This window comes from Papaver somniferum, chromosome 6 (genome assembly GCF_003573695.1).
Source record: "Papaver somniferum cultivar HN1 chromosome 6, ASM357369v1, whole genome shotgun sequence".
Lineage (NCBI taxonomy): Eukaryota > Viridiplantae > Streptophyta > Magnoliopsida > Ranunculales > Papaveraceae > Papaver > Papaver somniferum.
In genome coordinates, this window is record NC_039363.1 from 139,547,235 (window position 1) to 139,562,001 (window position 14,767).

A 14,767-nucleotide genomic window follows, 5' to 3' on the forward strand; every position below is an offset into this window, starting at 1 on the left:
AATACAAGATTTTAAAAGTGTAAATCTATTGAATTAAACCTAGAAATCAAAAGATTAAAATACATTTGACTAAAGAAAAAAAGATAAACAGATAAAAGAAATTCAATCAGAATATAGATCTAAATTTGTGTTTGAGTCTATCTTAATTAAGTAAAATTAATACGAGATACCCAATCTGCGTTTTTACCGAATAATTCAAGCTACTTTTGTTTTTATATCCAATCACATAGACCGTCCTATATGATTCATCTTTACGGTTGGGATGGTTTGTGGGATATTGTCCCTCTAAGCCTATAACCTAATCCTCCCTCTTTTGATTTTCTTTTAGAGAGACAAATCGGACTCTAGACTTTCTAGTAAAGGGTGCAAGAACATTTTATAGCTTTGTAAGTTAGACTATTGATCCACTTTATATTATATTAAATTAAGTTTTTTAGTAGATAGATATAATACTAGGATGTATCAAGACCTAGTGTTAGATACTCTAATATTGTTGTAAGTAACTCTACTATTACTTTTAGGAAATCTTTAACATGTTACATATTATGTCTTTCACCCAAAAAAAAAGCTAAGTGAAATAATAAGGTTCGAATTGGATAGTTTTGAACCTTGAAATTACCGTTGAGAGCATACGATAAAAAAAAACCAATTACTACTCCTTTCGCTTTGGAAAGGGTCAACCCTCAATAAATATAATAATATTTACCCAAAAATTCAAATATCAAAGGAGGTAATTTTAACATAAAAGAACGAAATAACTATCATGAATTTTCTGTTTGGGAGCTTGGAAATGGGATAACATAACCTAGGAAAGTGTATCTGAATTTAATTTATTATAGACTTGAGATTGATCACTTTTAATGTTGTTTGTATAAAATTTTATCCAGTCTTGGATTAACTCAATTTTCGCAATCCAACAGTAGATTAACCTTGAGATTGATCAATTTTAACTTAACTTGTGAAAGTATATCAAACATCGAGGTAAACTAGTAGGAGGAATAACAAAATAGTTAAAACTTAAATCATGGATTTTGTGACTCTATCCTAGGTTAAAGTATAGGGAGAACAGGTTTTTATGAGAACACCGTAAACCTAATTTAGCCTCCGAAAACTAAGGGTGGATTAGCTATCCTTATCTCAATTTGGAACAAAATGAAAACAAACACTTTTCAACTGTTTCTTTGGTGATAACTCAACCTGGTTTGGGGTATCCTATTTCCCAAACATGGAAACATTAAGTAAGACATGTAGCATATTCTCATTGCTTGGGACAGGGAGAGGAAAGCAACTTGGGACAGCTAATCCAGAGACTGTCGAATTTGTATGTTTTAAATTTTTTGGATAATTTAATTGGATTTGAACTTTATGATTGCTAAGGGTGAATATCGGTACAGTGGGGTGGATGCTAATTCATGTATAACAAAATAATTCTGATCAATGGATTTTATTTATTTTTTTAAATATTGGATCTTTAAAGTATCACACGACTACTAATTTTCCGGTATGTCTATGTAATATAAACAACTTAGAGGATCATATACTAAGTAGTAAAGATACCTCAGTTGAGCTGATACTGCTGAGTAAATATAAGAAGTTCAAGATAGAGATTCCAATAACAATAAACAAAATATAAAGTAAATACAACTAAATTATCAAGAGATACGTGGTTCAACTTTTGTCTACGTCCACGGGGTAATGAGTAATATATTAAGTGTTTGGGTGAGATTATAAGGTATTCAATGCCCTCAAAGGTATTAAATAGAACTAATCTTTAGAACGTGTACTCTAACTCATAGAATTCGATAAGTATAAGCTCTCTCTAGATATGTCTCAATAATTGTGTGTCTTTTTTTTGGAAGTGAAACTAAGTATTTATAGCACATTCCCCATCAAGGACATCTTCGCTGCTTCCAGGTCCATCGAGATCTGATGTTCCTTTGTACATATTGTACCTTCGCCAACCGCGGACCTTCCCCAGTCATACTATGCAACCTAAGCTCATTCCACGTGCCTCAAGACCACACGCCTAGGTAGATACCCTACAACAGATACGTCCCTAAGTTATGGCCTAGTTCTTCATCACCGCCGTTGATTATAGCTCCCTCGTGATGAGATAAAGTGAGTAGAGGAGATATTTCTTACTTCACGGGTACCCATGCGTCACTGGGACTTATGAGTTATCTTGTGTATGCTCGCCCAGATAGTGACACGTGTTCGGCAGTTAAATGGTATCCACATATCTAGTATCTACCCTAGCAATGCCAGCACCGCATTTTGTAATCATGTTTAACTTCACTGTAATTTTGAAACGTGTTCGACAGTTAAATGGTATCCACATATCTAATATCTACCCTAGCAATGCCAGCACCGCATTTTTTAATCATGTTTAACTTCATTGTAATTTTGAATTGACCAAGTAGTGATTCCCAGTTCTGAGTGCAAATTTGTGCACCCCACCTAAATCGGGGTGCCCGTTCCAGCCCCTTCTATTGGATGAATTTACTATTGTTGGTTTTTGTAACTTCTTGTTTTTTTATTATTAAGGTTTATTCCTATGCACATGGCTAAAAAACCTGTTTGACATACCAAGTGGTGTGGCAAATGAGTTGCGCCGCTATGGGAAAACCACCGGGAGACAAAGTTTTTAGCGACCGATATTCATTAAGGCGTTGGCGATAACGTGAATATCGTTGGCGTCGTCAAACCCATTGCACGATATACATAATAGCGCTGACGATATTATGATTGTCGAACAGTAGTTATTTTGCAATGGTTATTTCCCCTGCTGGTTCCTATATATATGTCCTTATAATACTTTTTTAAATTACTCACACCTGCGTCTACATATATTTCACCAATTTCTCTATCTGTATTCTCAATTTTAAATTTCATAATCATCAATGGCGAGATCCAATTAAGATAGGAATGTTCATATGAATCGGTTTAGATTATAGCAAGAAATGCATCACAGGGGGTTGCAATAACTTGACGATGAGGAAGATGGAGATAATAAACTAATGGACATTCTGATGCTCGTACATATGGGCTAAATACCTAGAGTTCTAGTGACACAATAAGTATTCTGAAGAAGATAGACGTATCGAGGAAGGGAATTTTACCACCAGGAACTGATGCACGATTATTTTCTTCCCAATTGTGTGTACCCTGATCAAGATTTCCAATATCAATTCCGCATGCCTCGGCATCTGGTGAAAAATATTATTGAAGAGCTTTGTCGAGTATAACCTCAATTTAATTATCAGTTTGAATCACCTAATATTAGAGGTCATAGTCCCGAACAAAAAGTTATTTCGGCTTTAAGGATTCTAGGTTATGGCAAGCCAGCGGATGCAATCGATGAGTACCTTAGTATGTGAAAAAAAAAATTCATTCACTTACCTTTGATTGTTTTGTGAGGTAATAATTAATCATTTTGGTCCAACATATTTACGAAAACCAACCGAGGAAAATGTTAGGAAAATATTGAGGGAGAATGAGGATAGGGGATTCCCAGGAATGCTAGGTAGTCTTGATTGTATGCATTAGGTATGGAAAGGATGCCCTGTTCATTGGGCCGGTCAATATAATGGTCATTATCCTAAACCAATCGTTATCCTTAAAGCTGCTTCTTCTTATGATTGTTGGATATGGTACGCTTTTTTGGTCTTCCGGTTTCACAAAATGATATTAGTATTTTGCACAAGTCGCCTCTGTTTTAAGATGTGAAGTATAGAATTTTCCCCCAAGTTTGTTACAATATCAACAACCATCAATGCATGCATAAGTATTATCTTGCGGATGGTATCTCTCAAAAATGGTCAACCTTGGTTCAATGTTACCGTCATACCCTTGTCGGTGCATTGAGCCATTCATATCGGCATTTTTAACGAACTCCAAATGGAGGTGGGGGAGGATGTGGAGCGCGCTTTTGGAATTAAAATAGAAAGTTCGCTATCACTTGTGAACCGTAGCGTGGATTGAGACCTCGTGAAATGCACAAGATTATGCTCACTTGTATTATTCTTCGCAACATGGTAATTTAGGAAACCCGTTGCGACAATGAGTGGACTAAATATGAAGATGAAGATTTGAGGCCTGAATTCAACCACAAAGAGGCTTGCCTACAAGAAATTATTGGCAAATGACTAATTACATTCTGAACCAGAATCTGTATGACAAATTGAGAGAAGATCTGAGAGTGAATCTATCGGCATAGCATGGAAGAGCGCGTAGGCGTAATTATTAAGTTATGTATTTTAATTTAAATTGTTAATTTGTTTGTAGTTTGTTTTATTCAATATTAAGTTAATGAGTGAAACTTATTTAAGTAAACTGCAATAACATTTCAAATTAATTAACTGTTCATTTCAAACTAATATTAAGTAGAATGCAACACTTAAAATTATAACTTAAATTAATTAATCTAGAGGTTCCACTACATCGGACTCATCCTCATCATCATCACCACCAGGTTGGTTGTTATTCCAGCTTGTTGTTCAATCTGTGCTTGAATCCTGTCAAATTAGATTTTCCATAAATGTTTTTGCTGTGGGTTCATAATTGAAGTGTCAGCTTGAAGAATGTTATGCTTTTCATAGTCATTCACAAATTTGTCTTGAGAAAGGCGACTTTTCTTACTCTCCTTGTTTTGAAATTTCCTATCAACCGCTCTTTCCTTCTCGACGGTCTTCTGATGTTCCATAAACTCCGCCATGTTAAATCCATCAGAGCTTCCACCTTATTGAGCTGATTTTCTAGCAAGTCTTGCTCTGTTTCTTCCTACTAGTTTTTTATTAGCATTATCATTATTAAGAACTAAGTAGACATTTGAGTTTCTTGGGGTATCTGGTGAAGAATTTGATGGACCTACTGAAAATGGTGAAGAATTTGGTGTTGAGGGAGAAGAATTGTATAGTGACCATTTAAGTACTTGTTGATTAGCTGCTAACACTTCTGGATTATATTTTTTCTTTTCAAAATATGATAACAACTTTTGAAAACCGAAAATTTTGCCATTTTTTCGCTGCCATTCTATACGAACTTGTATTTCAACATCACCATCCACAAGACCACTCTTCTGGTCCTCTTGGCTTGCATTATCAATGCAACATAATATGAGACTTCCCTATGATTACTATGAAGCGTTCTGACAACCCTTTTGCATCACAACTATTGATGTTCATTACTTGTTCTTCATATTTACGAAATATGTTATCCCACATGGTGTTACCATGTTGTTGTGCACCATCGATACAATCTTGGGTAAAATATAACTAATTACGACAAATGCATTCATCTTCTGTGATGTTGTATTTTTCACCCCGGACTTTGAACTTTTTAGCTTTACCGTTGCCTTAACTTTGAGATTGTGAATTCATATTACAAGAAATTAAGAAGTGTAGAGAAAGGTGTGAATATTTTATATTTGAAGAAGATTTAGGATTTATAAATTCTAGAAATATTTAGAAATTCTGGTGAGAGTTGAAATGAGTTTAAAATTGGGTATTTATAGAAGGGGAAATTGTAGCCGTTGGATGAGAAACCGATGCACGATGATCAAACCAGCGAGCGACAGCATGACTATCGTTGGCGCCAGAATGACCAACGAGCAATATTGTGACCATCTGACGATGGACACTCTATCGTGTATGCCTAAATGCTATTCCTGGAACATATGGAGATATGTTTGGCACTTTGGCATGCCCGTAGTGGGTGCTAAAGTGGAAAAATTAGCTTCTTGACATGTGCATAGGAAAAATCCGAATAGTTAGATTAAATTGTCTTAAAAATCTCTATTTTTTCTCTCTCACTTATCCTCCAAAACCAAAGATGAAGATGAACAGAACTTAATTAAACTCAAGATGAAAAGAATTAATCAAACCCATTTCCTCTTATACGGTCAAATGGTTTTTTTCAATTACTCTAATGAAGCTCTTAATTAACAAAAGAAAATAATGGTTATACAATTATGGTCTAACTACAAATGCCTATGGTTATTCAGGAAGAAAAGTCCATGCATGTTATGCTGCTAAGATTAAACTGGAGGCTCGATTGAGATTAATTAGAAAGATGATAGGAACCCAGATCATAGAAACATATAAAATCACAAGTATACATACATGCGAAATCATAGGGTTAACTTTTTTAACCATTAAAAATTTTCTTATTGTCGAAGAAATTAATATCTTCTCTGATGGAATATGAACCTAAAAAAAACATAAAAAGAGCTTTGTGAATCGGACTGACTCAGGCGATAAAATCGTTTCGAATCGGTAACATTTATTTCTCGATCTACTTCGTTTCTCACAAATTCCTTCATTAATTCAGGTGTTTTTCTGGGTTTTTTCAATGATCGGTGTTCATAAATTCGATGATTCTATTCATTAAATAAGTAAATATGTCGAAAATAATAGGAAATCGATCATGTGGATCTGTTTCTGGATCTCAATCAAAACCAAAAGAAAATACTACTGTTCCTAATTCTGGTGAATCTAATCATCATGCTTCTGAAAATCAAGTAGATGAACTATCATCTTTCATTCCTTTTGATGATATAGATGAAATTTTAGAGGAATGGAAATTTAGTTTGATTGGCAGATTAGACCTTGTGAAGTTAAAGTTTGAGATTGCAGAATCATCATTAAGGAGACAATGGAGTACTTCAGGTAAAATTCAACTAATTCCTATTGGAAAAGGTTTTTTCATCATAAAAATAGAAAATGAAGCTGATATGAAATACATTTGGAATGGAGATTGGGTGGTGGATTCTCAGAATCTCAAGATAAGGAAATGGGAACCAAATTTCCATAAACACATAAAAATATCATTGGCTTATGTTTGGGTTCAATTTCCTGGATTGAGTATAGAATATTGGAAGGAGAAAATATTATTACATATTGGGAAGGCTTTAGGAAGACCAATTAAAGTTGATGAGACGACTCTTAAGAAGGAAGTAGGTTATTATGCAAGTATCTTGGTGGAAATGGATTTAGCTAAAGAAATTCCAAGCAAAATTTGTGTTGAATCTAAATATGGGAAGTTTGAACAGGAAGTGAATATTCATAATCTTCCTAAATTCTGTTATCATTGTCAGATAGTAGGTCATTTCACTGTAGAATGCAGGAATAAAACAAGAGAGCAAGAACAACATACAAATACTGCTGAAATTCCTAAAGAACCAAAGAAAATTTGGAGAAGAGTAAACTCAAAAGGAAATCCAAAAACTAATACAGGCTTTGATATATGTTTTCCATCTCCTGAGATATGTGAACCAAGTTCCCAGCTATACAAAATTTAGAAACTCCTCAAGAACAGGTTACTAATTCAGGTAAATTTCATGTACTACAAGAACTTAATGAAGAGTCCCTTAATTATCATATTGAGTTTCCTGCCTTATCAGTGGAAAAACTTTTAAATGTTGTTTCTGGTGCTCCATCTATCAATAAAGTAAGTATTATTGTACCACCATTTGGAAAGGGAGTGATTAATGAAAATGTTCCAAAAGTTAAACAGAAGACACAACAAGTGAGCGATGTCACAACTAGACAGCAAACATCAAATTTAGTACAAACTCAACCTTCTAAATGAAAGTCATCTTCTGAATGTCAGAGGCCTGAGAAGAATTAAGGCCAAAGACAAACTTAGAAGCTTATTACATTCTTTTAATCCTTCTTTAGTTATTCTTGCATAACCAAAAGTTTACTATTCTGCAGATTTTTGTAAAAAATTGAAGCTACCAGGAATGCATTATGAAGTTATACATAATTCAAGGGAAGATAGAAAAGGTAATCTCTGGATATTTTGGAACTCTTCAATACAGAAACCATCTGTAATTTCTTTATCTGATCAATCTATCACACTGGAGGTGGGTGATACTTTAATCACAGGAATACATGATGCATCTTTAACAGTAAATAGAAGAAGCTTATGGAATGATTTGGTTGACATTAGCACTCTAAATAAACCATGGTTAGTTATGGGGGGACTTCAATACAGTAATGAGAAAAGATGAAAAGCAGGGTGGACTAAGGCCTATTAGGATATCCATGTTGGAATTCAATAATTGTCTTCATAGTAGTGGTTTGATACAAGCTCCTAAAACAGGGTTGGACTTTTCTTGGTGTAACAACAGAGCAGGAAAAAAAGAATTGTGTGCAACCTTGATAGAGCAGTTTTTAATGAAAAATGGTTAGAAAAATATCCAAGTTGGGGGTATAAAGTCGGAGTGAGAGGTATTTCTGATCATAGTACTCTATATGGAGTTAATGCTGGTATTCCTAAACCTAGTAATACTCCTTTTAGAGCATTAAAAGTATGGAAAAACCATCATGGTTTCTTGAGTGTTATCAAAAAATCTTGGGAACAAACCATGGAAGGAAATCCTATTTTTGTATTCATGGGTAAAATGAAAAGATTGAAAACAGATTTAAATGAGTGAAATTGGTCAGTGTTTGGAGACGTGAATAAAAATTTGAAGATGGCAGAAGATGAAGTTATGGAAACTACTTTAGCATCAGATAAGAATCCGAAGATACCTTCTTCTTTAAAAAACTTGTAACTGCAAGAGGTAAACAGGAAGTTCTTGCTCAACAGCAGAGAGAGATAATTCAACAGAAATCAAGAGTGATGTGGATAAAAGAAGATGCATCAAATTCAAAGTTTTTCCATGTGAGTATGAAGATAAGATTGGCTCAAAGTATGATCACTGAACTTGAAAATACTTCAGGAGAAATTATCACATATCAAAAAGAAATAACTGTAGAATTAGTCATTCATTTTGAAGAAAAATTTCAATGTCAGGAAGTAAGCATAGCAGAGAGTATATTAGACAACATCCTCAAAGTGGTGACTAATGAAGACAACAACATGGTAGATGTTATTCCTTCTGATGAAGACATCAAAACTGCAGTTTTTAGCTTAAATTCAGAGGGTGCTCATGGTCCTGATGGATTTGCAGGTTGGTTTCATAGATTCTCATGGGAGATAATTGGTTCTGAATTAACAAAGGCAATAGAGTTTTGTTGGAGAAAAGGATTTATACCATCAGGATTAAATGCTAACTTTCTGAAGTTGTTACCTAAAGTGAATAATGCAAAAAAAAAAAAAAAAAACAATTGAGACCAATTGGTCTAATGAATTTCGGTTTTAAAATCTTCACTAAAATATGGGCAACAAGATTGGGAAGAGTGATAAAAAAAATAGTATCACCTCAGCAAGGAGCCTTCATCAAAGGGAGAACAATTCAAGAACAAATTGCTTTAGCTTCTGAAATGATCAATGAGATTGGAATTAATAGAAGAGGAGGTAATTTTGGTCTAAAGCTTGACATTACTCAAGCATATGATTATCTCAGATGGAAGTTTATGTTTCAAGTATTAAGCAGATTTGGTTTCTCAGATAAAGGACTTCATTGGTTGAAAACTTTATTGCAATCATCTAGAATCTCTGTGTTGGTCAATGGAGGACCTGAAGGGTATTTTCAAGTAGGAAGAGGTGTAATACAAGGTGACCCCCTATCCCTCTTTTATTTGTCATAACTAAAGATGTGCTTAGTAGAAATATTTTCAAAATGATTCAAGATGAAAGTCTGAAATCAATGGTAAATAGAGGAGGTATTACACCTCCACATGTCTTCTTTGCTGATGATATATTTCTCTTTTGTAACGCTGGAAAAGAAATGTTAGGAAGTCAATGAGTTTGCCACCAACATATAAAAATGATTTTGGTCAGCTAGTGAATCTGGAGAAGAGCAAATGCTTCATTGGTGGTACAAGCGAAAGTAGAAGATTACAGATTTCTGAATAATGTAATTTTGCATTATTTGATTCTCCTGACAGTGGTATAAAATCTCATCATGTATGGAGTATTGTTCATATGATGCAGGAGAGGATGGCTGGATGGAAAGGAAAATTATTATCATTTCAAGAGAGACTCATTTTGGTAAAGTTTATATTTTGCAGCTTACCCATTTATAACATGTCAGTTTACAAGTAGGCTAAGAGGGTTATAAAAGATTGTGAAAGAATAATTAGAAATTTTTTATGGTCAGGTGACCCTTCAAGTAGAAAAATGATAACTTTGATATGGAATAATACATGTGCACCAATAAGTGAGGATGGTCTTGGATTGAGTAGATTAGAGAATATCAATAAAGCTTTACTAATGAAGATATTTTCAAGGATTCAAAATGGATCAGATGACTGGTCCAAATTTTTTCAGTCTAAGTTTCAAAATAAAATTGGGGAATGGATTACATACTACAAGAAATCTTCTATATGGACAGGAATAAAGTGGATAATTGAAGAAGTGGGGGAAAACACCAGATGGATAGTAGGTAATGGAAGAGATATTTCTGCTTGGAATGACAAATGGTTGCTGGAGAGAACTCTGCAACAAATGTATCCAGAAAACACTTATATTATGCAGTTTCCTGACATGAAAGTTTCAGATTTTCTTTTAGATGGAGAATGGATTCTACCAAATGAACTTCTGGAGATGATTGAAGAAAATGACTTACCAGTTATCAGTGGAGGTTGTGACAGGAGAATATGGACTGGTACTATCACAGGGGACTTCATAGTCTCATCTGCAGTGGAGATTATTAAACATAAATTCCCTTCCTTTCATCGGATTAAAAAGGTATGGCATACATCTGTGCACCCTAGTATCTCTAGTAATGTGTGGAAATTAGTTAGGAATGTCTGTGCAACTGATGAAAACATGAAAAGGAGAAAATTCAATATGGTATCAAGGTGCATTTTCTGTAGGAAGGAAGAGGAAACAAGAGACCGTATCCTTTGGTACTGTAATTTTAGTGAGATCATTTGGAGTTGGCTTGTTGGGATTTTCAACTTCATTAATCCAAGATCATTTGAAGAAGTACTCCAATTAGATAACAACAAAAGTCCTACTATCAAAGAATTATGGAGATTTTCTGCATTTATTACAATGAAAGAGCTCTAGTTTCTGAGGAATGAATGTTTATTTGATAATGGAAAATGATATCTGACTGTCATTAAGAAGAAAATGTTGCATTTTATATCAGTCTGTGAGGTAAGAATGAAGTCTACAATGTGGAACATTCAATATGATTTACAGGTGCTGAGAACTTTTGGGTTGAAAGCAAGGAGGTTGAAGAGTATGATTTTAAAGGAAGTTTTCTTTCAATTACCAGAACAGGGGAAATTATTACTATGTTGTGATGGGGCTTCTAGAGTAAACCCAGGTAATTCTGGTTATGGGGTTGTGGGCAGGAATAGCTCAGGTGAATGTGTGATTGCAATTTCAGGTGGTCTAGGCATATCTACAAATTATTATGCATAGGTCTTTGCAGTCTTAATTGTAGGAGAGTGGGTTATACATCATGGTTTCTACAATCTTGTTTTCAGAACAGACTCTAAAGCAGTAATAAATGCTTTCGGAAATCAGAAACTTCCTTGGTCAGTTGCTACAAGATGGGAAAGGATTTGTTCGGAGTGAATTCTTTGAGCTTACAGAGAAGTGAATTTCTCTGCTGACAAATTGGCAAAGAGAGGAGCAACACTAAGTAGAGGAGAAAAAATAATTTTTGAGAGTAAACCATCTTTTTTAAGTTGTCTGGAAAATCCAGATCAAACTTATTTTTAGGTTTTGTTAGGAAAATGTCATGCTAATGGCAACGGTTTTGATCCTCTTTTTTTTATTTCTTTTTGGGCTGTAATTCCTTTTAACTCCTTTGGTGACTAAAAAATTTCAATTGTTAAGCAAAAAAGAAATATCTCCTCTGATGTTTGAGCTTGAACCAGAATAGAGAGGAGTAGTCTAAAGTATTTACTGGAAGATTTTCTAGTTTTCTTTTCAATCACATGAATTTGATGAGTGTATCTGCTTCATTTTTATTGTTCTTGTTGATGGAAATCTAAAATCATGGAAAGAGAAGACAAACAAGAAGACTAAAAAAAAGAAAAGAAAAAACAAAGGTCTTAATGGGAGATTTAATATGGTACGTATTTATCATGTTTTGGACATGATATCAGAGAGGTGAATTCACCAACGAAGGTGTAATTGGGGGATACTCAAAATTAAATGAGGTTGTATTTTGGTTAATGGGTCCCTTTTTTTAGGTGTGAAATAACCATATTATTCTTGCCCAAATAAAAATTAAAAAGAAAAACTAAAAACCTGTTGTTTTTTTTAGTATCCCCTTTCACTTTTCTTCTCCATCAAAAAAAATCGCACAAATCATGATGAATAATTTTTGATTTAGGTTATCAAAAAATCATTTTGATTAGCAACGTAAATTACGATAATCAAAATGATTTGAATCAAAATCATCTAGGTTATCAAAAAACAAAGTCGAAATTCTATTTAATTAAAAAAATCGAATTTGTATTTCAGTAGCGGGTTAGCAGTCGGTATTGTTTTGTTGGATGAATACAATACCGACAGTACTGTCGTATTGTTTTGTCGGATGAATACAATACCGAGTGGGGCTCTGTAAATGCAAAATTTGACTGACTTAGTGTTTGAATTAGGATTTAGTTTGGGGTTTTTTCATAGATGAAAGTTTGATTGTTTACAAAAGGTTGCAATTAAGAGTCATTAAAATCAACTTAAGCACATGCTCATATCACACAAATCTTTCAAAATCCTTCTTCTTTTTCATCTAATCAAAATATATTTGGACTGACAAACCGGAGGGCCCGAAGGAAGGGAGTCCCTTTTATGGCCGCTTTTTTGTAAATTGAAACCTAATAAAAATTGTTCAATTTGATAAAAATATTGAGTTTGGTGAGGCTTTTCTTTGGTGAAGCCTTTTCACATAATTCCTTATGTATCCTAGTTTTCCTTATGGATCCTATTCTTTTAGGAGTATAATTGGAAAGCAAACTTTAATATAACATATCTAAAAATCCGTGCCTTGGAATTTTACAAATTTTATCTCATTAAAAAGGTTATACAAAATCTACGCAATAAACACAAACAACAATACCAAAAATTTAGAGTTTTTAGGAAAAATTCGGAAGTATTTATCATTTTAGCCACAATTTTAGAAAATTAAATGTATATTCATCATGCAAACTACCCACAAAGGATACATAATACTTTATGTAGTCATATTTTGGTTTACACATCAACTAATTTTCCGTTGCAACTAATAAATGTATGTACATGCTTCAAAAAAAAAATAAAAAATTATGTATGTATTCCTTCAGTTTCAAGAAAAATGATACTTTCACTTTAGACACAGTTTTCATAAATTGAATACATAGTCATTATGCAAACCACCACAAAGGATGCACAACACATCACGCAGCCATATTTTGGTTTATGGATCGACTAATTTTCCGTTTCTGGAAAAGTGATATTTTCACGTTCCGTTTCAGGAAAAGTGATACTTTCACGCCGTTTCTGAAACGGAACGAAAGTATCATTTTTTCTGAAACAAGTCGAAAGTATCACTTTTTCTGAAACGGGGTGAAAGTATCATATTTTTTTTGAAACTGAGGGAAAGTATCACTTTTCTGAAACAAGACGAAAATATCACTTTTTCTAAAACAGGGCGAAAGTATCATATAATCTCCCACTGTGGCAGCGATTGTACTAGTATTTGAAATATCTCCCGAACACACTTGGATAAGGGTCCTTCAATTATTTCATAATATTTACTTTTTATTTTTGAGTATTTCCGAATCTATGGAGGTATTCCCCGATTATGCCTTCGGAAAAAAATATTAGAGAGAAACTTTTAAAAAAAGACAAAAATACCGGAAACCAGCTAATAGTTTTTATCCAATTAGAGGAGCTGGAACCTCCACCGCTGTTTAGAATGGTGCACAAATTTGAACTCCCCAACTCCCATATTTATGTGAAGAAAGTGTTGTTGGTGCTTTTGTATTTCATTTCGGAAATTAGTACAGTACCTAGTCCATTTGCCAATCAACTGTCGGTATAAGATGCAAACTGGTTGCTGCTGGCTACCTGATGGTGTTGTTGATGCTTCAACCACAGGCTTTGGGCTACCATGAGTTAAAGCATCAATGAAGAGCAGGAAGGAAATCTATCAATTACATTAAATCTCGATGGTAATTAGCTATGCCTATAACCACTAACTACTAAGTACTAACCATGTGTGGGTGTACCTAAAAATAGGTCCCCCCCGTAGTCCTTAATTAGATTCATTTCATTCAAATTGTCTATCCAATCAAAATTCGTTCCACTTGATATGATCACTCCAGACGTCATTCATTCTTATAGTTAGAATTGCTCGTGATTACTACTCAACCAATTCCATCTAATGCCAATATGCACAAACAGCCCAAATCATAAAAACAGAACCAATGAATCTAGCTAGGTACAATAAAACCAATAGAAGTACATATAATTGTGCGTTGTTTGGACTTCTCAGATTCATTTCACCTTATCAACTATCCAAATCTTTGTAAGTAAACAGTTAAAAATCGTTAGAAAGCTGAGCTATTTTCACCCATTTTTTAGCAGCCACTCAGAAATAAAAAAGAGATAGTATATTTTTTGATCAATAAATGATACAATTAAAAGAAGAGACTTTTTGATGATGACCTCATGAAGAATGGGTAATGAACAACTAATTGAATAACAATACTTTTCCCACCTAAATTTGAAATCTCAATCATATATATCAACACATTTGGAATTGACTTCACCCACTTGAAAGGATGTTGTTATTCAAAGAATCAAGAAAAAGATATACTCCTATTCCTATATCAAATAAAATAAAATCTCGTCACACTTGCACGTCAAGATCAAC